Source organism: Brachionichthys hirsutus, chromosome 22 (genome assembly GCF_040956055.1).
Source record: "Brachionichthys hirsutus isolate HB-005 chromosome 22, CSIRO-AGI_Bhir_v1, whole genome shotgun sequence".
NCBI classification, from domain to species: domain Eukaryota; kingdom Metazoa; phylum Chordata; class Actinopteri; order Lophiiformes; family Brachionichthyidae; genus Brachionichthys; species Brachionichthys hirsutus.
Genome location: NC_090918.1, coordinates 1,716,428 through 1,744,022, shown reverse-complemented (window position 1 = coordinate 1,744,022; position 27,595 = coordinate 1,716,428). Strand labels below are relative to the sequence as shown.

The window sequence follows — 27,595 nt, the reverse complement described above, 5'->3', positions numbered from 1 at the left end:
GTACAGACGCTGGTCTGTGGAGAAAGGAAAGTCTTGATGCATCCTCAGACATGAGTTCAGAATGCAAAGCACCTTATGTGTGCAGTCATGAACTGCAGCCTGACCCCCCCCCCCCCACTTCCCTGCACAAAGAGGAGAGAAAGTTCTATAGCCTGTGCACTATGACATTATGCCAGGTACTCTTACACCCTACCGTCGGTGTGCTCTCTATATGGAGAAGTTGCAACTGCTCAGTCACACAAGAGGCTGACCTTCCAATGGAGAGGAACAAAAAAAGATGAAGTCACCTTTTAAAAAAGACCTGAACTCGAAGCTTGAATCCCTGCAAGAAGATGCAGCCGTTCCCTCGATGGCGGCCTTTTAAACGTGACTCCATTTACCTGCCGGTGACCTGTGGAGCCACGGTCTTTACGCAAGACTGGGACTATTCCTGCAACACACAGGCTGACTGGTTTTCCGCACCACAGTCGGCCCACATGGCATGGTGTGTCAGACACATGGGGACTGCTACACAACTGTTGTTTATATTGACAGTCATCAGTCTTTGCTAGACTACTTTGTTTTTTTTTCTTTCCTTATTGCAGTTTTATCACGCCGTCTGCGAATGCTGCTTTTTCTTTTTTCTTTTCAGAACGTCGAATGCATTTGTGCTAAAGAAGCCGAGTGCTGAATATCCGGGCGTGCTCGTGAAATAGCAAGCATCATCTGCCTCTAAAATATGGAGGCTGTTTGTAGGCGCCAACTCGAAAATGACTCAGTGATGCAACAGCAGAGGTGTAGTAATTAAGTATTTTCCTCCCTTATAAAGCATATATTATTAATCTGCAGATTAAGGGGCTTTCAGGGTAATTTAGCCCTGCAGCATAGCTTGAGGATGAAGCAAAATGAAGTTAATGTGCATGTCCTTAATGCTGCAGCGATGCTCCTTTAGCATACAGAATCACAATCGCAATGTCGCGCAAATCCTCAGGGATGCCGAACTGCTAGCAGCACCACCACACACAGATTCTCTGCCCAAACTCTGACGTGAACCGATTTAAATCGGGCGCAGTTTATCTTTAATGGTCGGTATCAGCTCCAATCCATAAGGGTAATGCGCAATAATCAATTGCTTAATTGATTCATTACCTAAAGGGTCTGTTAATTAATTCACTTCAATGAATCAATTCACAGTTGCTGCAGAGACCTGTGGTTGTATATCAAGGTAATCTAAGCCTACTCTAAACAGCCCCCTTGTGTCCCGTGTCCAGGGGCATTTTCACCAGAGTGTGTCTGAGCTCTATTTACTCATGGCACTGTTTATCACTCTTCATATTGATTCTGAGACAGTAAAATAGTGCACTATTACACTCAGTTTTCCTAAAGTCCTGCTGATTGCATTATGGCAGTGCTCTGGCACAATAAAAAAAGTTGGAGAAAGACGAATGAAAATCTGGCCGTGAGGGTCTTCTCTGTTTGTTTTTCTCTCTCTCATTGGCCTTTGTTGTCAGAGAAGCCTCAACCTGACACACTTCATTCCTGTGCTCCCAATCCACCAAGTTCTGCCTCAAATTCCCCAATACAAGCTTTCAGAAATAGAATTGAGCTAGTCCATAAAGCCTTGAATCAGCAAGGGGCGGTGCTACGTCTTGCATCCGCTGGCAGATTAACGTAATATAGTGGCTGGCGATAAAATGTATAACACGTGTAGTAAATTGTGGCAGAGAGCAGCAAGCCAGCACAGATTACTCGACGAACCTCCTCACGGATGTAAGATGTCGGGAAAAGGCATAAAGGATGGGGTGATTTTAATACCGAAGCTGTATCTTTAATTAAAACCTCGTGCAGGAGCCAGGGAATGTGTTGAGTGCGGTAGAGCTGGGCTCTGTAAATTAGCCATGCGAGGTGGGTGTACGTTCGCATACACAAGCCTGAGTGGAGGAGGAGATGTGTGCATGCACACACACACACACACACACGCATACGCAGTGAGGAGGAGGACAAGAGGAAGGAGGGCCAGGAGTTTGAAAGGTTCAGGACTAGCCAGGCCATTTGTCTATCGGCTTGTCAGCTGGTGGGAGAAATATCCTCTTGGATCAGCGTTTTCCACCGAGGACGGGCGTATTCCTCTGGGCCCTTTCTTGCAGCACTGGCGGCATGTCTATCATGAACATCCCTCAAACAGAAGATTGGCCCCTGCTCTCTGGTGATCTAACCAAAAGGTTGTGTTCATCAAGAAGCCCAAGCTCAGATGGTGCTGATTTAAAATAAATCCACCCGACCATGTGCACTTTTCCATAAGCCACCTCCGCAGACTATTGATTTGTGACCCCCCCGCCCCCCGGTGTGCCTGCGTGTAATTCAACCACATGTTCTTGAGGAAATGATGGGTGAGAAGTGTGCTTACCCTTCTGCAGTTTCAATTTGTGCTTTCCTGCCTCTGTCGAAGGTAGCAATGAGGTCATCCCTCAGTTTGAGCCACCGCTGTGTCTCTGTTCATCGAGCTGATCAATAGCTACTTAAGAAGTTTGATCTCCGCGACGTGTGAGATCACAGTCATTTGAATGGATTTTAGAGCCGAGGTTTTTCTGCCCTCACAAAAGCTTGCCCCTGGAGGGCATTGTGGCACAAATGTGGTGCCTGTGATAACAGGCTTGTCCATGCTTTATGGATCCGGCACATTTGTGATGTTTTTTTTTTTTGCCCCCCATTTACGTCTGATAGAAATGTAGGTTTAATCGTGCATTAGCTTTGGTAGAGTGCATTATAGCTTTTTGTGTCAAAAGGGCAGAATATTACCGATGCTGCGCCGCTCCACCGAAACAAATAGCATGTTACTGCTTTAAAAAAAAACTCAAACTAATGGAGGCTTTATCGATTCAAACAAGGCCAGCCACTTGCTTTGCCCCAGCCATCAGATTGTGACTAAAGCAATTTCATAAAGATCATTATTTTTCCTTCTCGGGATGTTTTGCGGCTAAACAAGATCCTCCCTGCTTCATTTCTGCATGTTGTACTGCTTAGGGCAGCGGCTCTGATGGTCCAATTGGAAAAATGAATTCGAATAGAATGACACATAATGAAAATCACTAAAAGACATTGGCACGTCACATTCCCTTAGCTTGTTGCACCCGTGAATAGATTGCTTGTGGCTTCCAAATTCCTATTCTCAATCTCACGCGGTAGAGAAAATGGGTTTAGTTCACTGTAAAGGACAATCCATAACATTATGGGTCATCACAGGGCTGTGCCACTCGTTTATCTTCTGAGGCCTTTATCGCATCCAGATGGGAATGCGCCGACATGGGTGTTAGCCGCGCAACAAAGCGCGATCATTCAGCACAGTCGCTGCACTTAGCTGGAAAGCGTCGCCTCGTAGAATCGGAATGCAACAGGTTGCTTAAATGATATTATTCAAATGATTGAATATTTGATCTTGTTCTGTATCTGGGATCGCTGTATCTGCTACTACTCCCGAGATGATTGATGCATCTTGTCGTGCACAGACTTGGAGCAATGCTCAATGATCAAAGTTTAAACAGGGGAGGGGGTGGGGGTGGCATTTTTGAAATGTGCTCTGTTGTGTTTTTGGCCCTCATTTTGTTCTGTGATTACGCCTGAGAAGGCAATGGAACTGTCTGTGCATCCGTTGTGAATTATAGCTTCAGTCGGAGCAGCGTCTCTCTGCAAAATGTTAATAGCCCTTTGCCATAGTTACATCTCTGCTACATGTAGTGTTATGCTTATGTTTACAGCTCCGGCAACACAGCAGGGAGGAGAGAAGAAATAAAAAGGAATCAGTGATTCTGCTTCATCATTATCATTATGGTCCATTCCACATGGAAGACAGGGAACTTCATTATTGTACCTGCAGGGACTGTTAAAACCAAACTCATGAATACAGAACGCTTTCCTTTTTTTTTTTTTTTTTTGGCCCGTATTGGTTCTTCACAATTCTGCTGCTGGGGAGTTTTTAAAGCCACGTCCCTGGTTTAAAAGTAATGCATATAATATACAGGATTTGTATACAGTAATTTACATGTGCTGGATTTGCTGATGCGGCTGCTAAATCAGCTAGCTGTCTGTTTGGGCTGAAATAGAAGCATGGGTAAGAGGTTAGGTGCGAGCGCTGCTTTTTCTAACCCATTGTTTCATTATCTGAGAGGTGACGAACATGTTCCTATTTGGTATGCGTTAATGCGAACCAATGCAATATGACTCTCCTTGCACATCTTCTTCCTCTCATAACATTAACTTAGCCTCTTCTTCTTCCTGGCGTACCTACAATTCCATTTTCAGAGGATATCATCACGCGGAAACTCACGCAAGGGCATGAGTCAGATGTACCCAAGATAGCATTTCACCACACAGTGTGAAACAAAAAAAGAGGGGCGGGAGGGGAAATGTATCACATTTTAATAATGATATGTGTTCAGTAAATGAAATATGCCAAGCTTGCACATTTGCCTTGCTGAACAGACGATAAATTTTACCTTGCATGCGGCCACCTAAGCCCAAGGATAATAGCACATCAGATGAAAGAAGAAATAGGGCTTGTGAGATCCAGGAAACAGAGTAGCTGTTAAAGATTTGCCTTCTATATTTCCCAGCATGCCTCGGGGCACATGAGCAGGCCAAGATTGGCATGCTAACACACAGCATTGCTCCAACTGCAGATAAATGTCGGTGGCAACCAACATCTGTAAATGCCAAGTTAACATGCAGAGACATTGTGACATATACAAATGTGCATGTTTATACACACACACACACACACTAGAGCTTGAATGCATATCCTGTAGTGGCATTGGAACACATTTCTGTAGCTCCAAGTTTAATTTATCAGACTGTGGGAAAGTGTGTCATGGTGTGTGTGTAAATGTGCGTATTTTTGGAGTTGCAACACACTTCATCAAGGTACCAAATAGATGGTGCAAACAATTGCAGATGTGCACACACATAAATAGTGCGGCATGTTCTTATGGGACTCTAGAGAGGATGAAATATTGCTGCAGAGGCCACACATGCACACAGACACTATTGAGGTGCATAAATGCAACAAAAGCAACACACACACACACAGATTGAAGCAGTATGTCAAAGATTGAGATGTGGAGAAAATAAATCTGCTGCTTTAACATTTCAGCATCCTGATAACCTGACACATAACACACATACACACACACTGCATCCACTGAATGTTAGCATCATCTGTCACTGGGTTGCACACATTGACAGATTAAGTATGCACACACATGATAACTGGAACAATCTCACACAGCATCACACGTAACACACAACTCCTGTGACGTGACGACAGAAAGACAGAAGTGACATCGCCGAGGCGGGGCAGGAGTAACGTCAGTGACATCTCACCCCTAATAGTGTCTGATAGGTAAACAGAGCGTAGCCACCCACCTGCCTTTTGTCCCAGGTGGAACCACTTGAGCAAATTGCCTCCTTAATTGATGGAGACTGGTGTGTGTGTGTGTGTGTGTGTGTGTGTGTGTGTGTGTGTGTGTGTGTGTGTGTGTGCTAGGGTTTCTGCCTGTGGCTAAGGGAGCAGTAATAGTGGAAAGCGAAATCTCTCAGCCGGTAATGAAATAATTGGCACAAACGGTTACACATGTGGGCCTCCGTGCACACACACACACACACACACACACACACACACACCCATGCACGTGGTTGTACTAAGGCAAACAAGAACACACACATAAACAGACTGAGATTTGTCATAGGTTGTTGCTCTCCCGTGTGCAGTCACATGCAAATGCACACACACACACATATGCAGACGGCTCCAACCACGAGCAGGTAACAGCCGAGTGAAGGAGCCTGATGCCCCATTTCCTCTGGATGTAGCTACAAATGAAGTCACACAGTGGCTGAATATGGACAGACTGTGTCAGCAAATGAGGCAGAAAGGAAGAGATGGATAAAATCTCTCTCTAAAAAAAGTGTGCAAGAGTAAAATGATGACAAAGGGAGAGGAAGCAGAGAATGAAACAGAGAGAGTCACAGGTTGTTGCCATTGGGTTGCTTCCTGAAATAAAATCTTTTTTGGGGGGAGGAGGGTTACCATGGCAACTCAGGTAAGGGCAGACAGGGATTGGTTGTGCTAGTAACCTGCACCATTGCTGAGAGACAGAGAGAGTGCCTTCTTAATTTTGAGTACAACTTGCTTCTGTGTAAAATTCAGTCACGCTGGGCAGTTCATGATTATTCAGGATGAAGTTTATTCCCTTCCTGTAACAGACGCAGCTTTGCTCAGAGTTCAGGCTTCATGCTTGTCCCTTTTTATTTTTTCATGGGATGCCACGACCCAGCTCACAGGCTTTGTGTATTTGTGATGGCAGCTTATCCGTTTCACGATGACAAGTGCCTTGTGGTGGGTTGACGTTCAGACAGCCATATTAAATGTAACTTTAACAAAACTGTATGAATGTGTATATAAATTAAGATTGGAATACCATAATACATCATATTATTGGGTCATTACTGTGTAATGCATAACATATTAAAACTGCAAAATAACTGGTGAGTAGGCACAAAACCAAATCAACAACCAAAAAGCACTACCAGAACAACGAAACAAGGAAAGAGAATCTGCCGCTGGCGAGATGGTGAAACCGACACTGAGCAGAGGCAAAGAGCAACAAACAGGAGAAGCCAATGGTGATGACAGAATGAGCGTCGGGTGTGTCGAGGTCGGTCCCACCGGTCCACCAGCTGCAGCATCAGGTACGACTCGGGGCAGAACAGAAATGTGTGGGAGGCTGGAAAACAGGAAAGTCTTTTTCATTCAACCTTTATTTAACTTGGGAAAAGTTCCATTGAGAGTTAACATCTCATTTCCGAAAAAGTACTAGCTGAGACGGGCAGCGTGGCAAAGAATACAAATACAGTTGACGTAACATTTGCAGCCTGGCGTGCCTGCATTCAAGTAATGCTCTGGTCCAGCTGATTCCAAGCAGCAGGAGCAGCAAACCCAAACGCTTTGGGGCGTATAGACTCGTGACTCGATTTAAATCTGGAGATAAGAAGGAAGCAGACCAAAGGCAACATTGTTAATAAGAGTATGCCGATGTTTGGACAAAGCGGTCCATCTGAAGCCGGCATGCAGCAAGGAATGATGAAGAAGGGGTTAAAACTTAGCGTGAAGGAGGGCGTCATTTCCTTCACTTCCTTCCTCACTGAGCGATTCAGCTCCTTTCCAGCATCAATTACACATAAGCTCGATTATTTTTTATGAAAGAATTGTTGTTGAGGGTGGCACGGTGGTTTCACAGCAAGAAGGTCACGGGTTCGGGTCCGACTTCCTGTGAGGAGCTTGCATGTTCTCACCATGCTTGCGTGGGTTCTCTCCGGGATCTCCGGCTTCCTCCCGCCACCAAAAAAACATGCAAATTAGGTGTATTGGTTACACTAAATTGTCTATATGTGTGAGTGTGAATGATTGTGTGTCTATGTGTGTCCCTGCGATGAACCGGCGGCTTGTCCAGGATGTATCCCCGCCTCTTGCTGTGTTGTGGTGCAGCAGAATGCAAGTAAAAGCACACGTGCTTCTAGTTTGTCATCAAGAGCAGTGAGTTAGGATAATTACTGTAATCCCACTGTCAGTAAACTCTGCAGTCAGGCAGAGAGAAGTAACACTTTTAATGGCGTGTAGCGCTGTAACATCTATATTAATGGCTGTCTCTTTTGAGAAATACTTCATGCTTCCAATGCAGAAGCACTATCACGTGGTATGCCATTTCAAAATAAAAGCATTTGTATTTCAACAATACATAAATTAATAATGATATATTTTTAATTACATCTTTTTTTTAAATGCTTTTTGACTAATCTGTCTGGATTGTTTAATATTTCTATTAAAGTGGAGTTGTTTTTTTCACATTAATCTCTGGCTGTTTCTGCTGTTTATGCTCCCTGTCGCTAATCAAGCCTTCTCCTTTGCTATTATTCACTCAAAAAGCTAACGTTATAAATAGTTTCCTTAATTAATTCTCATCCAATGCCGCTGTCACATTTTGCAGTTCGTGATGATCCAGCAGTTTGAGTCAAGAGCGGGTCGCATTTACCTAATGTCCTTAAAATAGCTCCATAATGGCGCTGCGTTGGTGCCTGAGTCTCGTACTGTAGCCCTCTGGAACTGAGAGGAGATAGAAGAGAGGACACTGTGAGGCAGCGGTTTGTGTGTGTGTGTGTGTGTGTGTGTGTGTATTACGTGCATTTGACAAAGAGGAGGAGAAGCTTCGCCAGCAAAACCCTCTGCAGGGGGCTGTACAAGGTTGTGAGGAATGTGTGTGTGCGCGCAGGCAGGAGACTTTCAATGCGTTCCTGTGTGTAATCTTGTCTACATGCAGTCATGTATGCAGCCCGGTGTTGCGTGTCTGTGTGAGTATGTGCCACTATCAGATCCAGCCAATAACTAGATAGAAGTGGGAGAGAGATGAGAGAAAACAATGCATAAGACAAGATGAGAAAAAATAAATAAATAAGAGCATCATGTACAGCCACGTCTCTACGCACCCACCCACCCGCTGGTTACCGTGGAAATTCGGATAAGGATGTTTCCTGTCTTCTGCTAAAAGGACTCTGCATTTGCTCTGACAGAACTTGAATACCAATTACACCGCCCTGGCACCTCCTCCACTGGAGGTGCAGGCAGAAAGCGGGGTTTGTGGGAGCAAAGCAGGGTGAGGGAGGTGGGGGGTGCGGGGGGGCAGAGGGAAATGAATGACAGAGCGGATGCTATATGAAATGTTGGAGCTGGAAAGAGAAAACAGGGGACCCCGTGTGCGTTTGGCACGGCAGGGAAGGTTGAGCCTGATGAAAGCAGGAGCATGAGGATCATGTAAGAGGTTTGGGAGCAGTAAACCAGAGACACACATCAGGTGGTCAAGGCAGCAGAACAAGCACCCGCCACCCTTGTCCTTTCACCACCCAGGAAACGGCTGTCATTATGTTAAAGCTTCTGTGTCTTAAAGTGACGGCTGACCATCAACTGGTAATAATGCCGGGGGTGGGTCTGATGATTGCCCTGGTGTCGTAGCAATGAATAAGTTATATTTTATTCTGCGCCGCAGTGAGCTCACGCTGACTGTCTGGGCTCCAGCTCTAGCCCTAGGCCTTTTTTACGCATGGATGTGCGTACATACATTTGAATGCACATGCGTGTGTACAGTCAGGAATGAAGACCATCCTCTGCATGCTTTGTCAAATGCCCCCCCCTTCCCTATTTCCGTCTTTTTGTTTGGGCTCGGCCAAATGCGGTGAGCGTTCAGCTCTGTGTTCTCTGGAAGAGCCAAAGAGCCAAGCGTGTTGCATTGCTGGGATGTCAACGCATGTTGTTGTGAACTGCTCAGGTCGTCTGAGAGGAGCTACGATGATGGAGGCAGTGCACTCGTTTATTCCCACTGTGTCGCTGCTTGCTGTGATGCACAATGCCTTCTTTTCCTCGCTTCCTCCTCAGTGGCAGCAGGAGTATTTGCTTTCTTCTTTCTTTTTTTTATTATTATATAGGAGTCAGTTGCCAGCCGCTACATTTGTGACTGGCACAAAGACCGTGTTAGCTTTGAAAAGCAGCAACTGCTTTGAGCCGTCGGTTCTTGCTCATCCGGTTATTGGACTGCGTTGGAAGCTATTGTCTTCCTCCCAGCTACTTAAGCCTGCACTTTGCTCGTGGTCTATTGTTGAGGGACATTCTGTATTTCTCTGCAGTGAGCAAGTAAACACAGTGGCTTTATTGTGAAATGCGGAATTCAATCTACCAATCAATCAATCTATCAATCTCTACGGTCTTTATCAACATGACAGTGGTATAGAACTCTAACCCAATAATGATGTATCAACAGTATCAACTTTAAATAATAATAATAATAATGAAATAAACAAAAAATATTCATTATTATCATTATTCATTCAGTTTCCTGTCTGCTTCTTCTGAAACCAGGTTGTGGGTATTAATGGATCCTATCCCAGTGGTCTACGGGGGGGGAGAAGCAGGATACACCCTGGATAAGCCGCCAGTTCATTGCAGGGCTACACAATCATTAACACACAAACACGGACCATTTTTGTGTTACCAATTCACACAAGTGTCATGTTTTGAAATGTGGTGGGAGGAACCCGGAGAAACCGGCGAGAACCCACGCAGACAAGGGGAGAACATGCAAACTCCTGACAGAAAAGCTTGCAAGTCGGATTCAAACCTGGGGCCTTCTTGCTGTGAGGCAACAGCGCGTACCACTGCGCCACCGTGCTGCCAAACCTATTTAGGTAATACCTTAGAGACGTTCTTACTTGTGTTTTAGCAAAACAATACAACTGTTACGCAATACAGTATTAAATATTTTTAAGCCACAATCACAGTCTGCATCTTGGAATTATCTTTGTTCAGAAAAATATCTCCTGAACAAAACTGGACCACAATGCTAAAGCTCTATTCACTGAATTCACTTTGAATTGCACAGGTTATTTTGCATAGCTGCCATGTTTGATCAGCCATCTATTTAAAAAAAGGGGGGGGGGGGGGTCACATCAGCTGCCTCTAACAAGGTTGCATAAGTGAGGAGAAATAATTTCACACTGACTCACATGCACGGGAAATGAATCGGGCCTGTTTTATTTTCTTTTTTTTGCCAAACTGGGATGGTGGGAGTTTAATTACTCTGTCACATATTTTTGTACTCGGCTCCTCTGGAGTACATCCAAGTGTTTAAACCTAATATTCAGCAGTGGTGCAAGTTAACAACTGATCTGACACAGTACTTTAAATGTTACCAAAAAAAGTTACTGTGCCTAGAATAAGAATTGTATTTCTCTTAATTGACCTGACCTGCTCAGTTAAAAAATCCATTCTGTAGTGTTTCCAGTAACTGCAGCTTCTTTAAAATGGGATGGTATCCCTCAGGCATTATTTATTTGCCAATCCATGCTACTACTGCTGCTTCTTCATCCTTTTGTTCTTCCTCCCCCTCCTCCTCCTGGTGATGAAGCGGAACAGTAAAATATCTCTGCTACCACATGGGTGGGCAGTGAGTTCACGTTATCCATTAAATGTTCAATTGTTTCTTCACACTGACGCTTATTTATTGTGATTTATTATGAAGCAAATAAAGAAATGTTTAGTTCTGACCAGGAGTCTCATAACATGACTCTTAACGTAGAAACTGAACATGGTGAGAGAGTAAAGTTAAGTAAAAAAAAAAAGAGCAAGGTCCCAGGGTAATTTAGAAGTTACAAAAGTGCCCAGAGACAAACACAGACTTTTAAATACCTTTCTCGGCAGTGTCCGCTGCAGACATGGGCCGAGTCTGGCAATATATGCTTGAGGGAGAGTGTGGATGTGCACATGGGCTGGCTGTGATCTTCCTTCGACGTTGGTGGGGGGGGTTTGGTGCGCCTTGGCAGTGGTATTCCCTGCAGCGTGAAAAAAGTGCATTTAAAAATAAAATAGTTCTAGTATTTCTAAAACTACAACGTGGATCCCGATCTACACTCTCTACTAGTTGAAGTCATACTTTACTTTACCAAAACAACTTTGCGGCTGGCGGCCCGGTGGTGCAGTGGTAAGCGCTGTTGCCTCACAGCAAAGCGGTTGCGGGTTCGGAGTTTGCATGTTCTCCCCGTGCATGTGTGGGTTCTCTTCGGGTTATCCAGCTTCCTCCCACCTCCAAAAACATGCAGCTTAGGCGGTGATGCTGAATTGCCTGTAGGTGTGAGTGTGTGGCTGATGGTCTGTTTTTGTGTTGCTTTGTGATGAACTGGTGGCTTGTCCAGGATGTACAACGCCTCTCGCCCATTGACTGCTGAGATATGCTCCAGCTTGACCCGTGACCCGATAACGGACAAAGCGGTTGGAACATGTATTGCAGAACTCCTTGGATCTGCTACTGCAAACATAAAGGCTTACTTAGTGACATAGTTACATGTTACAATGAAGCGATTCTGTTCAGTGAATCGTAAATAGCTGCGTAGATGGCCATGCATTATCATTTATATTCTGAACTGAAAGCACGAGAAATGGAAAGCTCACAGAGTATTAAACAGCTGCAGGGAAGAGACCATTAATAGAGAGATTCCCTAAAGGGCTTCTTCTTATTTTTTTTTTATACAGACCATATAATTGGGTTGCTTAGCAGTTACCCAAATCTTATAAGGCAAGCCATTTTGTCCAGCTAAGCTTGAATCATCAGGTTTGCTAAAATGTGCTCATTTATCATCACCCCGGATGTAACCATCCGATGAGGCAGATCGTTAGGTGGTAAATAAAAGGGCATTGATATTGCAGTTTTGGTTCAGTCTCCAGGACTACGAAACCTCTAAGGCCAAATCTGAAACGCTCTCAGTCCTCGCTACTGGCAAGTCGCCGGGGCCGCTTGTAAACTTTGCACCTCCATGACGATGACCGTTAAAAAGAGGAGAGGAACTTTAGACAAGTTTAAAAGTCTCCACCTCCGTTGTACATATTATGTGCCTTTTTAATTTATTTTTATTTTGCATCAATGGAGTAAATTATTTGTATTGGTATTGTTACATATCGATCAATTACGTACGAAGGACTTTCAACTGAAACAAGACCGCAAGGGATATTTTGAAATGCTCCTCTTAGACAGGGTGTTTGTACTGTAATAAATTCTACTGTTTGACTGTACTTGTACTGCTCTAACATTCTATCTAATAAATATATTCATCATCATCATCATCAGGAAACACGTGTAACAAATGACAGGATTCTGACAACCTGGCATTCTTTATCGCCCATTCTTCAAGTGTGCGATCAATCTGCCGTCCACAGAATAACTGAAATGAATAAATGGAATGAGAACCTTTTTTTTTTAACACCTTTAACCTTTTCTTTTTATGACTCTAATGGGCACGTCTGTCTACACGAGAATCAGAGAGCATGGAAATGCTTGCGCTGTGTTTGTTCGCCGAGGGCATAAATCACAGGCCGGCTCTCTAATGAGCAAAGTTGGTTTGACTTTCAGTGAGGAAACTCTGAGATGTATCTATAGCACACGATTTCTGCCGATAAACCACAATCGGTTTACTGTTCTGTTTTGGTTGTAAAAGCTTGGCGGCAATGCATCTATAATTTGAACGGTAATAAGTCATCCACTGTAACCGTGATAAATGTGCTTCATCCCTGCAAAATAAACCATCAAAAGTTGTTACCTCGCTCATTTTTCAGCTACCACCCCCCCCCTCGACAACTTTGGAAAAAAAACCAAAAAGTGGCAACGAGTTCAAGTTCCCTGCATTGTAGGCAGGAAGCTTCTTGCACCCATAAGTCTCCTTGAGACCTGGACATACATCATCGCAACCAAAGCTCCTGCACCTATTTCCACAAACAGCAGTGAAAACAAGCACATAAAAAGGCAAACTGCAGCTTATATTTCACTATTCTCGTGACAGAAACTGCTTGGCCAGACATGTGCTCATGAATATTTAGGATATAGCCATATGAATATGCATGACGCCGGAGCACTGCTATCTGCTCACAGATTTACAAGCCAGTATGTGTGTGTGTGGGGGGGGGGGGGGGGGGTAGTGATGAAATCGGAGCAAACCTGGCAACCGGTTGAACACGAGGGACGTGAACCCACACTTGTGTGCAGGGACATAGGCACAAAAACGAATTGAAACATATTAAAAGAGAGAACTGTACCACTATGGATGAAACGAAACAAAGCAGAAGTGGGAAATAATACAAATTGATCGACAATTCTGTCATTTCTGTGCCGTGAATGTGTTTGTTCCTCCTCTGAACCTGATTTACGCTGAGAGTAAGACTGTCACACTCATTTTGTCTGTGCAATGCAACACCTATAGGTCCATGTCATTTGTGCATGCGTGGTACCACAAGGAGACACTTGTCATCCTCTTTTATCTGCAGCTCATTCTGGAGAAATCCTTAGAGAGCAATTTATTAGAGATCAGAAAGCGTGCAGTATAAGCTGATGCACGGATGAACTTTGCCCTCTCGGTAAAAGTTCACTTGTCTGTCAGACTTATCGCGAAACCCACATGGTCTTATTTTGTTATTGCGCCAGTGGAAACACTGCACCTTTCACAGGACTGTCATGAGGCTATAACTGACAGCAGCTGACAGCTTTTCACTATTTCTGACAGCCTCAGGAGCGTGCAGGAAGTTTTATTTAAACAGTTCAGCACGGGACACATATTAAAGGACATTTTGACTGTCAAATACTTACATTCAATTGATTTTCATGCATTTTTTGAAGCCATTTTATTGTGGATTTATCTTTATTTTTCACGAGCAAAACATCAAAGTCCAAGTAACAATTCAAAAGTATTCGGTGACACAATGCAGAAAGACTCTCAGGAAAATCCTCGCACAGATGTCCTAAGAGAAAGACACTGTGCATTTTCATCTGTGGACATTTGAAATGGAGGACACAAGTTTAGGGAAACATGTCTTCCGCTTGGATTGCAATCAGATGGCATTCCTGAGTCGCAGCTATTGTTTTCCAAAATGCCCAAAATGTCTTGCGGCCGCTTGCATGCAGGACCTGCGGGAGCATTGCACCCGCCACTGTGTCTGTGTGCCTTAATGAAAGCCATCTTTAACAATGGCCTGACAAGACGAGCCGGCGTGCTTCGCGCTCTGCGTGGATGTCTCATTGTCAGTCACACGGCTGTCAGCAGCATCATTGCAATGATGAGAAGAAAGACCTGTTGTTTAGAGGAGAATTCATCACGATTCACTTTCAGCTCATTTGGAAGGGATTGGCAGACGGAAGGGAGGAGAGAAACACGGTGATGAATCCGAGTTACTTGGGCCACAGCTCAGATTGTACACTTTTTTTTTTTTTTGCCTGTTTCTCTCTCTCTCTCCCTAGCTTTGTCCTTCTCATGTGATCGCTCTCATTTCCTTCTGCTACTCTTTCTCTCTGTCCGGCCTCTCGTCTCTGCCGCTCTTCCTCTCAGACACAATGAAGTCCCACACAAAGAAGCATAAATTGCAAACTTTGAAGTCTGAATGAAATGACAGTCGCATGCTCTCGCTGTCTGCCGGGCTGTTATTGGCACCGTGACTTTGCCTTATGGTAATTCTGTGAGCTGCTGATCAGGCGTGGCACGCAGGCTTTTCTTATTCTGCACTCAACTATTTCCACCATGAAATATCTGAAGGCGTTTGATAATTCAATTTGAATTTGAAGCCCTGTCCTTCTTTAGTCAATGTTTCCTGACCTGTTAGGCTTTCCATTCCGGTGTTACACAAGTGGTTCTCGATGGATGATGGGGGTTGACAAAAGATGGGTGCTTTGACTACCTAAGTCCGAAAAATCTTTGCTGTAGTTGATTGGAAACACCTTTATTTATTTTTCCTTACCAGCATTCATCAAAAACGCAACCCAAATGCTCAGTTATTTGAACATTTGTGAAAGTCAGCCCTCCTCTAGTGGCCATGGGTTTCCGCTCATGGTCCTTTTCGGCCAGTCAACCCCGAACAACTGGACTCCTTAGAGAAAGTGATGGAGAGAAGGATGCTTCAGAAACTGAGAAGCATCCTGAACCCCCCCCCCCCTCCCACACACACACACACACTCACTCCTCTGCTCCTGGTACAACAAAGGAGCACACTGACACTTAGACTGAGACTGAGACCACCACCCACTAAAAACTGAATGACACAGAAGACCATTTGTTCCCATATCATTTAATTAACACAATTCATAAATTCTTTTTTTCTTCATCTATTACGGCAAAAATATGTACGTATTGTTAATTATTTTGTTTCTTTGTTGAGTGGAGCATTGTTGCTGATATAATTTCCCTCTGGGAATATTGAAGGATCCTGATTCTGATATATAAGTATATGTAATTAATCCAGTAACGACACCTCTGTATTTATTGTGCTTTAGAGACACAATCATCCAAACTATTTGACTCTTGGACGGGCCTCCATTCCATGTGTGCATTCAACGCATCGAACAACAGAAACATTTTTATGCAGCACTCGGCTCCACCGTTGGACGGTCCACCTGAAAAGCAGCCAACAATGTGAGATCTATATCAGCGAGAATTGAAGGCTGTGGTTGGCCCTCGCCTCTGTTTTCATATCCTGTATTCCAACGTGCGCTCTTTTTCTCTTTCCTTTAAAGACACAAACATATTAACTTTCAGCGTGGCACGTCTGCCCAACCTCCTGCACCTTGCAGTATATTCTCTCCATCACTGGGACAGCTTTAGACGGGGGGTTTTGGCAGGGGTTAGCCAAAGCAGGAAGTGGTGTCTTTTTTGTTTTTGTAGAGGTCGGTCACAGGGTCGACTGAATGCATGCCTGAAACTGTGCAATTATCTAGAGTTTTCCAGAGGCACACATATGTTTTTAAAGGGGGGGGAATCCACTTTATATGTACTGTAGACCTCTGGTCCCTCTCTTTAAAAGACAGCTGTTATCAACTAGCAAATTAAAGTAGCACTCCCATCTATTTTGGCTGCAGGAGTTTTTTTTTTAGGTATTTGTTGGCAGGAAATGTGGGGTTCCCTCTTCGTATATTGACTCTCAGGCTTTAAATAATTAAACACTGCTTCCTCGGGTCAACATCTTCAGCAACCTGTATTTTAACCGAGTGGGCAACTAGAGGGAATCTGTTGCTGTTTTAGCAACAAGCAAGCACGCCGTTAGACGTACACCCTGCCTGTCTTGTCCACCATGTTCATGTCTTTTCATGAAACTTGAATGAAAACCAATTTTCTTCCTTTTTTCGAAATCCACTTCATCAGCGTCATGTCTTAAAAAAACCCAGTATAAACATACCTTGACATAGTTTTCCCTGCAATTAACCCGCAACAAGTCAGATTCAACAGTCACAACCTTTACAAAGAAAGCAGCAAAAGAAAGGATCACGGAAATTAAACGGATGAAAGAGAAGCTCCGAAAAACAACACAAAATGGCTCTAATCTTCTCCAAACCTCTGAGACACGAGGACTGGACCAGACGCAAACCAGTGATTTCACAGCAGCTTGTCGATTGTAATTCCTTTTTAGGATCCTCATGATGATTGTAACACACTTTTCTTGTTTTCCTCATATCAACCCGTCTGCCGGCGGAGCAATGTCGCAGACACTCATATGTCGGGACGAAGGGAAAGAGAAAATGATGAAAATTCAAGAGTGTGGATCCAACAATAAGACGATCAGCAAATCCCATAAAAGAGTGCTTTATTGCTGAAGATAACTTTAATTACAGCCCAAACCAAGCCACTCAACGGATCTTATTATGTGCAGTCTGCACTGTGCGCCTTTGGCTAATAAAATAAAATAGATCACGCTCTGAAATCAGCACTGACGTGTGTTTAAGCTGCATAAAGTCTTTGGAGGAAAGCAAGGAAGGCTTGGGCGGCCGTTTGGTGCTTCTGTTTCCATCAGATTAGGTGTAAATGGTAAACCTGATATTTACTTTCATGGTTATGAAGGGCGGCAGTGGCTCAGTGGGTTGGGCCTTGGGCTGGGGCGCGGAGAAGTCCACCGGTTCAAAGCATCTCATTGTGTGTTTGCAGTGTAAAAAGTGGTAAACATATAATGACGATAAAGGCTAATCTTGTGCTTTTGCAAACTGCAGACGAATTAAAAAGACGAATAAAAAAAAAAACAGTCAAATTGAGACTGGGAGACACACATCAAGAGGAAGATGGACAGATCAGAGGACGGATAGGACTGGGAGAAGCTGGCAGACAGAGTAGGGTGTGTGTGTGCGTGCGTGTGTGTCTTTATACTGAGCCTCAGTTAAATGGGGAGGGGAGATTAAAGGCAGCGCTGGCTTTGCAGCCTCTGTATTCAATCACGGCTCTGACCCACACCTCTGCCTGCATGCTGATCAAGATTCAGTCAAAGGAGCCATCCACCTCACCACCCCCACACACCAGAGCACCGACTGCACACGCTGTACCACACACACATCGGAAAATATCAGATCATCGTACTGATAATATTATCTATTCTTGTCTCGTGTTGATTTTTTTTTTTATTATAGTAGTCATAATTTATCACATTTAAAGCACCTTAGGCCACGTTCACTAAAACAAAATATGCGTAGGATGTTCTTAGTCTGTGCACAAGTTTAGCGTACGCCCGGAATCAAGTACCCACAACGAGCTCACACACAACCTCAATTATAAAAATACACACAATGCTTTTTATTACAGGTTTTCACACATTCAAGCTTATTTGGCTCAGATCTGGAGCATAACACCGTCTGATGTCGCAGGCTTCTGCTCCCAAAGGGAGCAGGAAGCGAAAAATGATTGGACTCCACCCGGGAATCCACCCAGGGGTCTTTAGTCTATGAAGTCATATAGCAACATTTCTGGGATTTCACCCGATCATCACTGCAAAACAATGCACTTAATTGCAGGAGCGAGGTGGCAATAATATCCTTGTGTGCATGCACATATATAAGCGTTCCTACGTTACCGAGGCTTAGCAGGGTTATCAGTTTTTCTTTTTCTCCCATCGTTTTAATTGATGATCATTCATTTTTACGCCAACACCCTGTTATTAAGCAGAGTTCATTATTCTAAAAGAGTATGCTGGGGGAAAAGGGTGTCTCGAGGGAGAACACCATTCTGTGCGTGCTTTTACACAAGGTCACAGTAAGAAAAAGGGCCCCCGAGCTTCCTCATATAAATCCTCTAAAGCTACGCAGGAACAGAGATTAATTTACTTAAATCATAATTCAATGCAAGAGGGGGAAAAAAACCAAACATTAGATTTGAATAATGTGTCTTAAAACTGCTGCACCCGGAATGCACTGCTGGGGCTGCTGTTGTTTCATCTCTTATCATTTGTTCCAAAAAATCTAAAATGGCAAAAATCAGTCAAATTTGTCCAAAGCAACATTCTCAGGTTGTTTTTCTCATTTGTTTGATCAAGATGCAAAAGAGATCCAAAAATGTGATTTTAAGTAATAAACGCTAACATAATAATAATATATATCACCTTTGCAATGCTGGCACACAGGGATTACAACTGGATGAGGAGTTCATGACAAAGATTGTCGCTGATTGGCTGATTATTACTCATATTAAATATCCAGTCAGGCTTTTCCCACAATGCATCTTGACATTTCTTTACCCCCCCCCCCCCCCCCCCCCCCCCCGTTGGTAGATTTAGCCTTTTACGGCCTGCACTTTTGTTTATATTCTTCTACGTAGTGCGTGTCAATTCTTTATTGTGTATGTGTCGGCGTTTCTGTGTGGCTGTTGCTTGCTCAAGCATTTTAGAAAAGGGCAGAAAAAGGAAATCAAATCACTTTCCAGAGTGGCTCCGCAAAGCCAAGCGAAGCACTCAGACAAGCTTGCTTCACCCAAAATAGATTGCCCAGACCTCAGTTCTCTCGTTCTCGTCGTGATGAGAGAGTGCTCCCAATGAGAATTGTCTCTGGCTCGTGGCACCAGAGGCAGGGCATTAATAATTTCAAGGCTTGCTCCATGATGATGAGTTCTTGGTCACTCTGTCAACGTCGACTTTATGTCAAGGCACTTTTGATGCATGTTCTCGTCTTTCTAGCAGTAATCTACTGGACCCTGAAAACAGTCATCTGTTGCCTTTTCATCTTCCGTTGAACCTGAATTCTTTTAGCTGTTTAAATTTCGGTATCAGAACTAGTCAAAGATTGAAATAAGGGTATGGCATTACTGCCGTTCTGTTCTTTGTAGACAAACTTGCAATGCTGCCTGAGGACAGACGGGCGAAGTGCAGTTGCTGCTCATTTTCACACTTGAATTCCAAATGAAACTCACCAAAAAAATGATGATTGGCAGTAACTGCAATGCAAATGTGGTCACATGCTCACCGTTTCCCAGGCACAGTGCCCCTTCAAACTCAACAGAGAGTAGCCTCATTCCAAAGACCACATCACCAGGGCTATCATCGCCACCACCACATCCCAAAGTTCTTGTTGGATCAATAAGCTTTCTATTTATATTACTTATTTAAGTTCGAGGCAGTACAGAGATGATAGACTTTCTATTTCCGGTTTCTTCACACCAACCAGTTGTTACTATGGCGTGAAATATGCGTCACGCTGTACATATATTGCATCATTAAAACATCTGTGTTCCTCAGCACGGTTGTGTAAACATCCTGTTGTGCAGATTATCTCAGAATATCTCAATCAAAATGTTCCTAACAAGGGCCTATGTTTCATTTCATAATTTATTCCTGTCAGAACCCCAGGCTGCGTGTTTCCAGATGTTTCCTGTCATCGCGCCAGCTCCAGCAACCATTTCGCCAAACTCCACCATCAAAGGCGGATACTGTATAAATGCGGCCCTTCTTCCACTCTGTGCAGATAATAGTTCAGCTGCTACCGGATAACGTGACCTGAATGTATTTAAATCAATTATATTCATATTCGCTGCACTGAACTCAAACATCATTTTTGATGCTTGGGAAAATATCAAGGACATCTCTTACACTCTTCAAACTGTTTTCATTGATTGTCGAGGGCCAAAAACTGAATGATTTGTGGCTTGATTCTTTGTTTCTGGAGTTCAGTCTCCTTCAGCTCAAGTGCGGGTCGTTTCGGAGATTTCACCAGGACGCTGCATCATCCGACTGCTCTTTTACCTGAAGCTGTAATTTTGCCCGATCTCATTTCCTTTGCTTCACATGCCAGCCCCTGATTAGTCTTGATAAAAGGATTCAGCCGGCCCGTCAGGCCTCGGGGTTAGAGGATGACATCAAGGGTCTATTAATGTAGCATTTGGACCCAAAAATGCGATTTGAGACTTCTCTCTCATTCTGAACAGATGTAGCATGCTTTAGTGACATAGCATTTTAGCCTGGCTGTGTACGCACACACACACACACACACATGGATGCTCCTCTCCAGCAGAGCAGTTGTGATTCTAGTTTCCAAATACTTCAAGCTGCCTTTTCTGTGTGAAGTGGAGCATGCATGGAGATTTAAATATTTGTTAGCAAAGCCTTCACCATTACATGTGTCATTTTGATGTTTAGAAAAGAGCACATCCACATCCATGATTTGATATATAGCCTCACAGCCGAAGAGCACAAATGCACATAAGTCATTCTCCTCCTCAGAAACACTGCAAAGACATTGTTTGCTTTGCAAACCAAATCAATTTGTCGTATTCAGCAGTCACCTCTCGCTGTGTGTTTTTAGTCCTCTAAGCAAAAACACAGCAGATCTGAGTCACATGTTGGGCTCAAACAATATCAAACAAGAAACAGCCCCCCCCCCCCCCCCCTCCTGCCATGAGCTTCTGACATGCATCTTAAATCCTTGCCTTGTTATCGAATTGTCTGCAGTGCATGTCTGAGATTTTTCTGAAATTGAGATCTGATAATTAAAGCGTGTCTTAGAGGAAGCGAGCCTGTTTTGGACTGAGGCCTACCTTCTTCCAGGAGGAAAATAAGTCTGAAATGAACGTGTAGAAGATATCGGGACAGATTAACTGCAATGACATCTCAAATATATTACGGTGGATCTGGAAAATCAAACACAGAAATAGTGCTTATAATTCCAATTTCGACCCTTGTCAGGGGTTTATGAATACTGACAACATGAGTCTGAGCCCCGCTACCACAGGGATGCTAGGAAATACTTTGTATTGTATGTGATTTCAGCATGATGGAGGAATATGAGCTATGTGCATGTGATGGAGGAATGCACAGTGCATGTAGGGGGTGTGGTCTCAAAAGCTATGCAGTAAGCAGTGTGATGTGTGCATGTGATGGAGGAATAGCATGGATATTCAAGTGTTCCTGAATGGCATCTGTTTGTTTTAGTGAAGATTATGCTAAAATATACTTTCCCCGACTATATTTAAGTTTCCTATGAGGAGCAAACCTTCAATTTTGAATATTCCCGTTCATTCCCATGCATTCCCGTTTATTCCAATGGAAAATTTCCATCTTTGGAAATTCCAGGAATTTCGCAACCCCAGTATTAATCCTTGTGTGATACGCAGACAAAGCATGTTCCTACCATTTTTAAACAGAATATGGGTTTCTGGCACAGCATGACTTACTACCAAGATACATGTAGCGAAAAAACCAACAACACAATGACAAGTGTTACTGGAGTTGTCACTTCTTGACGGCATTTTCAAACAGCCACGGCACTCTAGCAGCCATCATTTTTTAATAAATGCAGCAGCTACGTTGAGGAGGTGCTGATGTTCTTATCTTTGGTATCTGTTGAGATGTTCATGAGGTTGGTGTGTTGCATTGAAGATGTTACAGCACGACACCAAAGCACTACAATCTAATGGAAAAGGACATCTATGAAAGATGCCAGAGCTGCATGGAGTTGATCTGGGTAGCGTGGGTGCCACATAGAGAAACACTAATTTACAAATCATCTGGTATTATGATAAGTAGTGGGATTCCCTTTATGCTTTGCAGCAAATGGAGACTCTAAGGAGCAGATTTTTGTTCTTCTTTTAGGATCTCTTCAGCAGCAGTGGATGTGCTGGACAAAAATAAAGCATGGGAGCATGTCAATAACATTGCGTTGTATTAGGCCGTACGCTCTGCCACATGAATCCATCTTCTGCCACAGGCGTAGCTTTCATTTCACTCTAGGGTGGCCACACATACATTTTAATCAGCCATTTGGCTAGCCATGCCGACAACTGCCTGACAACAGAAGCTGATAAGGGTGATGATAAATCGGATTGCTACTGGTACGAGCTTTTGGTGTGTTTCTGCGGAGACCTGCCAGTTTAAAATGTTTCCCAATATTCAGGAAACTATTCCAACAAGCGGGATTACCTCCCTGCAGTCCAATGTCTTCATGGGCTGGCTGTGGGGAGATTAGACTATATCTTGCGTTACTTAGATATGCTGTATGAAAAACTGGTGAAAAGCACTGTGCAATTTTAAGTCAAGGTGTTTGTACCAAATGTAGAGCTATGTTGCCCAGCCTTAGAAGAGCAGTGAAACATAGAATAATTTATAATCTTTATTGTGAATCTCTCCAGGTCAACGTCCATGTGTTTGGGAGGTCAGGTTCAGTTCACTTTTTGCTTTGTTTATTTAGTTTTGCTATATTTAAGAGCGGCAAAGTATGCGGCATCTTTGGTACGGCGCTCTGGAGGCTGAGCCGGGGGGTTGCTTTGAGCAATTTGCGTTACAAATGCATGAAACAAGTAGACTCCTTTATTGAAAAGCTGAGACAAATTTGTCCTCAGCTTCACTTATATTTGTAAATGCTGCAAAAACCCAAGAGTGGATGCAACTGAAACCGGCTTGTTAAAAAATATTTTGCAAAACTAAAAGATTTGCATTTCAACCTTAATGTATTTGAGTACACTTCTTCTTGTCCCGTGAGAGGTCGCTACAGCAAATCAACTTTCTCCACTTCACCCTGTCCTCTGCATCATTCTCCCCAACACCAGCCACTCTCATGTCCTCCCTCACTCCGTCCGTGTATCTTCTCCTGGGTCGTCCTCTACCCCTGTTCCCTGGCAGTTCCATCCTCAGCATCCTTCTACCGATATAGTCCCTGTCTCTCCCCTGGACATGACCAAACCACCGAAGTCTGGCCTCTCTGACCTTATCTCCAAAATGCCATCCTTATGTCTTCCACTTCTAGCCCCGCCCCACCTGCTGCATTTTCCTCATGGACTGTTCAAACAGATAAACTTTATTAACACTAGATTGAGAATCTCAAATATCTTACCTGTCCAACAGGTATGATTGTCAGCCATTGGTCCAAACCCTACTTTTTGTTCATTCATTTGTGCGAGAAAAGCTTCTCCATTTTTCTTTTCTCCCCTCTCAAATCAAAGTTGCCATCTTCAAAAAGTACTGGCCATCTATCTGAGAAGGAATGACAGCTCTTTAGTTCTATCAATGAAGGGTGTGAACATGGAAGACAGCGTCAAGAATTGTCCAGTCGCATTACATCAAAAGGCATGAACACAATGCCAGTTCGGTGTCATTAAAAGTGACAGGGAATTGGCAAACGTCCCGAGACACAGAGAGAGATGTCCCGTGGCAAAGCTGAAGCAACCAATTAGAGACCAGCCTCAGATGACCTACTTGTCAAAAGATGGACCCCCACAACCAAGGAGCACACATGTATGCATTAGCATTTCTTGTCAAAATTCTAGCAGCCTGTATGCTACCTCGTCCACAACATATGGATCACATAGAAAAGTCCACGATATCGACTACCACGATGTCTGTTGATACGTAACTCTGAGCTGTATCGCATCCACATTGTCATAGCTAAAAGACTCAGCTGTGATTATTCTGTCCAGTCCTCTGCTGCTATGCAAAGAGGAAGGACAGTTGGATTTGGCTGTTTAATATTTTGTAACAGAGGTAGGATACGAAGATGCCGTGTGGTCCTCATCTTCATGTGTGCCATGTGCCCAGAACACTGATTTGATAAATTTTAAGTGTGGAAAAACCTGTTGCAATCCTATGGGTGAAGACAATACAGAGTTCTAGAAAAGATGTTGCAAACTGAATATTTCACGAGGCAGCCAGAGTACAATCATTTCATTTTTAGGCTGGTTTCAAAAATGAAGATCCTTTATCCTTTCCATAAAGAAGACAGCGCAGCTGCATAGAAGGCAATACACACGACAATGAAAGACAACAACATGGGAATTAAATTAATTCAGTTTCCCACCAACTACGCTGGTGACAATGAAAGCCATGCCCCTGTTTGATGAAATGTAGGCAATTAATGAGTTTCATCAACGCGAGGAGGAAGAACAAAGGATTGCGATCTCAAATCAGCCGCAGTCTTTCAGCTAGTTGACTTCACACATGGCACCTCAGTGTCACAGTGATCTGCACGATTACAAAAGACATCCAAACAGTCTTTTTAAGTTCTTGCAATGGAGTCATTCCAAAAGGAGATGAAACTGACAAAGAGGGGAAGCAGGAAGAAGGCAGCGAGGAGATGGTGGGTGGGGATAGGGTGCAGGAACCAAACGCACATGCATACGCGCACAGGAGCGAACATGACAAGTCATTATCCAGCATTAAGCGGAGAAGATAGAAGAGTTGCAAAAGTGGAAGGGAGTTAGGCCAAGTGAGAAGGCATGAAGCAGAAAAGAGCAAGCAAATGAAGATAGAGGAAGAGGAGGAGAGCAGTCGAAAGGGGTGGTGCAGGTGGGGAGTTGGTTTTGATCTCCCCACTTCAAAAGGCATGACAGATTGGATTTTGTTGTTGTACATTTTTGGAGCAAAGGCGTCTAGTGTTGGGACATCTTTGTGCATTTGTTATCACTTCTCCCATCACGTTAGTAGGGTTGTATTTATAGATGCACACTTTGTGTATGAGATACTGGCACTGCAGCAGGAGAAGAAGTTTAATTACTGCTGAAAATGAATATTTGAATGTTATATGTTTGTTTGAATATAAAACATAGTTATAATCTCAGCAGCAAAGTCAATCGATATACATTAGCAAGAGATAACTAAATAGATAAATTAAAGTCATAGCCTAATAACAAACATTCAATGCCTATTTGTTCTTTTGAAATTTTTAAATCAGACTTACAGAATGAGCGTGCCTTTCTAGGAAATCCAAAAATATTAGTTGTCATGGAGATGAGTGGCGTAAGTGTTGTTGCCCCATCAACCTACCTCCTGTGTTAGGAGGTACCTGATAAGGTAGGAGCTGAGAAGTTTCCCAAAAGAGACAATCGAATGATGTTTTCGTACATATTTAAACACGGTGTTAAAATCCATGCTATGTTCAGAGACATTTTCTCTACCTGTGGCCATGGCGACCTCTCGTACCAGTATGTGGATAAATCCTGATGGATCCCATTACCCGGAGTGTGACCCCTCGCAGCTCAGTTCATTAAGCCGGCCACCCAAGTGTGTGGGACTCGAGTCCAGATTTAATCACAACTTCCATCCTCTTGCCAATCACAATTAGATCCTGATAAGTCTCTCCAGGATGGGACCTGAGGGCCTCCACACACAGTCAAAGGTTAATTTGCAAGCAGCAAGGGCCCGGCTACAAGACCGCAGGTCGCCTGATTGAATACATGCAGGAGATGCTAGTTTGGAAAAAGGACGTGCTTGGCAGCAATTACAAAGTTCATCAGTATTCATGTGTTCCGTACGAGGCTAATGGCTACATTACCTTCAGATGGGTGTGCTGATAGGTTGTGGGCTTTAATGGCACATAGCTTATGCACTCTCACCGGTCAGACTGCAGCCAGAGACTAAATTATACACCGATGTCACGGTATGACTAGTCTGCGTCAACCTCAACCAGTTCTACGATATAGAAATCACACGGGGAGAATGTTGCGATTGAATTTGATGAAGTCTAGGCAGTGGCGAGCCTTTCCCATGTCATATTAGATCGCATCGATCTACACCACATGTGTCAAACCTGTCCAGTGGAGGGCCGAGACACTCCAGGTTTTCTTTCCCACCATCTCTCCAGCAGCTGATCTCACTAATGAGTTCTTTCTCCCAAATCAGAGGTGTTGATAATTACAATCACCTGCTTTATTGGCCGGCTGGAAGGAAAACCTGGAGTGTCCCGGCCCTCCACCGGACGGGTTTGACACCCCTGATCTACACAGTGAGTGTCATGACCTTTCAGTGAACTCGACAACATTTCAGCTTCTTGTATGTGAATAAATGTGATTTTAATTTGGCCTTCAGGAAATGCTCTGGTAGGCCTCGCATCACATATGGAATGATAAACTGCCTTGCTCCTCTCCTTTAGAATAGCTTCTAATACATTCATTCAGACTGTCAGCTGAGAGATAATGAGCCTCCATTTCTTTCCTCCTCTATTGTTGGTGCTTCCTCTTTTTGTGACGATGGCTGTTTATTGTGTTGTCATTTTTTTACCCCGCTGCATTAGCGTACCCGGGAAGTGACTGTTGTCTGGGTCACCCTCTCTGTTGCCGCTAAAAGCCATGTTTCTGCATGCAAACTGGCGTGTTAGATCCCAGCGGTAAATTCACTAATGCCCTGTTTTCATCTGTGCCCTGGTGCATCAGCTTCTTTAGCTGGGCTTGTCTGTCTCAGATGCCTTTCAAGCACATGTCTGATTTCCAGTGGCAATGCTATAGCTTGCGAGCCCCTTGTTTTCAAGCAGTAAAAAAAGTGAAGGCCAGGCGGTCTTACCATCTTATCACACCCATGTGATGATTTTAGAGTTATTTCTAATTTGGAAAATTTCTTTCTTTTCACGTCTTTTATGTCAATTATAGCTTCAGCAAAGGGGATTCTCCTTCCAAAGCTTAAATGGAGAACAATGTCTCCCCTGTCAGCAACCTTCATATTTTCTGGCCCTGGTCCAGGGTCACACAGGCCGAATTGTGTATTTTCCTGCACCGCCTCATTGTGTAGAAGAAATAGAAATCTATAGAAGGAGATGAAATAATTTTTAAAGGTGCAACTTAGGCACCTGTGCAATACAATTGTTACTTGTTTTCTACTTTGTTGGCTTTTAATTTTCGAACCTTTAATTCTTTATTTCATTTTAAATTTTTTGCTTGATTATTACCCTCCCGAAGGGGAGGCGAGGGTATTGCAATTGGGTATGTTTGTCTGTTTGTCTGTTTGTTTGTTTGTCTGTCTGTCCACGCGCATAACTCAAAAACTAGTAAC

General features: G+C 43.6%; 1 protein-coding gene across 2 annotated transcripts in view; it reads left to right on the top strand.

Annotated features, from left to right (window-relative positions):
• The window catches only part of tafa5a (TAFA chemokine like family member 5a), a 103,587-nt gene that overhangs the window by 41,110 nt on the left and 34,882 nt on the right, over positions 1–27,595 (top strand). The gene's annotated exons all lie outside the window — the stretch shown is intronic.